The sequence below is a fragment of the Octodon degus genome, unplaced genomic scaffold (assembly GCF_000260255.1).
Source record: "Octodon degus isolate 3935 unplaced genomic scaffold, OctDeg1.0 scaffold00021, whole genome shotgun sequence".
NCBI classification, from domain to species: domain Eukaryota; kingdom Metazoa; phylum Chordata; class Mammalia; order Rodentia; family Octodontidae; genus Octodon; species Octodon degus.
In genome coordinates this window covers 18,813,481-18,815,606 of record NW_004524597.1, presented here as the reverse complement: position 1 = coordinate 18,815,606, position 2,126 = coordinate 18,813,481, and positions in this window count along the sequence as shown.

The following is a 2,126-nucleotide window of genomic DNA, read 5'->3' as shown; positions in this document are numbered from 1 at the left end:
ACTTAAATTTTAGGTTTTTTTAGGACAAGTCTTGCTACATTTTCCAGTGTGTTCCTTGGCTTAAAATTTTAAGATTTTAAAGGTGAGAAAAAACATGTCCAAGAATCTTAGCAAGGAAGGTTTTTCAGGAGTGGGAGGTAGAGGAAAGGTCTGACCCTCATGCCCCCTTAAAGTGCCACAGGACCCCACTGTGGAGCGGCCATGGCGCAGGGAGCAAGTCAGATGTGGGTGACGTGGCTGAGCTCCTGGTTCAGAGAGCAAGTGAACCCACCACTGTTATAATATGGTGCAATAGCCCATGATGGCCCCAGCCCCAGCAGGCCCTGGCAGCCCTGGTGGCTCAGACGAAACAGTAGGAAAGGCCTGGGACCCAAGAAAAGCTCAGCGTTTGTCACTTTTCTCATCCCTGGGACAAAATATCTAATACTCACAACCTAAAGGAGAGGTTTTTTGGGCTCATGTTTTTGGTTTGTAGTTAGGTAGCTCCAATGGAGGAAAGCATGGCAGAAAGACCCGGTAGAGGAGAGGCGCTCATGTCACAGTGCCACAAGTGGGGAAAGAAGGGAGGAGCCAGGGTGGAAGATGAGGAGGGTGCAAATTCAGTGCCTGCCTTCCCACTGGGTGGCCTTCAGCAGCAGCATTCACCACATTTTTAACATCACAGTTGGTAAAGACATAGAAGAGAACTCTCAGAACTGTTTCAGAGAGCAGCAAGGGTAAATAAGTTTTAAAATAGGGAGAGTATTTTGAGAGGGATACATGGCAATGTGTTTTTTAAGGGCTTGGGACAGTATTGGGACATATGGACAGATGCGTGTAGAAGAAGACAAGGTGAAGACACTGTGGGGAGATAGTCTTGTGCAAGCCAGGGAACATACTCCAGAAGCTCCGAGTTGTGGAAAAGATTCTGTCTTCCAGCTCTCAGAAGGAACTAGGCCTGCCCAGGACTTGATTTTCAGACATCTAGGCACCCAAATTGAGAGACCGCAAATTTCTCTTGTTCAAACCACCCAGTTTGTGGTTATGACAGCCCCAGGGAAGGAATCCAGATAGGAATAATATGAATGCCACCTTCTAGGGCCTGAGGGAACACACCTGGGGTCTCAGAAAAGAAAAATCAAATACGGATGCCAAACTCCAGCCTACAGTCATTGTCTGGGCCTAAGGCCAGGCTTGGTGGCCCCTCTGTCCCCCATTGCCCCAGAAAGAGGGCACCAGACACTTCCAGAGCAGATGTCTGGGATGCATTTGGAAACACTGGCAGAGGAGTTTCAAGTTAGAGCCTGTCCTACTCAGTGGGAGAACCAGCATCTGGATCCTGTTTGCTGTCCCCTGGCAGGGAATTTGAGCAGAACTGTGGAAAGTATAAGAGGAAGGATAACTCCCTCTGTAGCCAGGGCCCCAGGGTGGCAGCAGGGAGAAAGCAGGACCTAGAGTCACTCAGGCCAATTATGTCACCTCTTTGTTGAAGTTTTTCTCATCTGTAGAATGAGTAAAATAGTGGAATTTACCTCCACATATTGCTACCAGGATTCAAGTGGATAATGCAAATACCAGAATGTCTAATGAAGTACCTTATATTCTTTTTTAAAATATAAATTGTAAAATATACTGTCTTCATCTAGTTTCTGTTCCTATAGCAGAATACCTGGTCCTGGCTAACTTACACAGGGAAGAAGTTTATTTGGCTCAGAGTTGTGGCGGGTGATAATTCTAAGTGCATGATACCAGCTAGGGCTTTGTGCTGCATCAACCCATTGCGGAAGGCAGAAGGTCAAGCAGGTATGTAAGGAAGGAAACATGAAAGGCAGCGTCTCTTCGTAATAACTAGCTTAGTCACTTTTTCATCACTGAGCAGCGATACTCACTACCAAAAGGAAGAGATGCTCACAGATCACGGATTCAGCCCGTGCTCAGCAGGCTCCCAGGCAGAAGCAGGATGTCAAGGGGCCCTGAGGCGGAAAAGATGCTCACACCATGGCCACCAGGAAGCGCAGCAGAAAAGGGAGATGGAGCGGGAGAAATATGACCAATGTGCGCATGTGCATGGAAACACACACCACTGTCTTTTTGCGGCTGCCTCATTTCACTTAGCATAATGTTTTCAAGGTTCTTTTCTGCTGCAG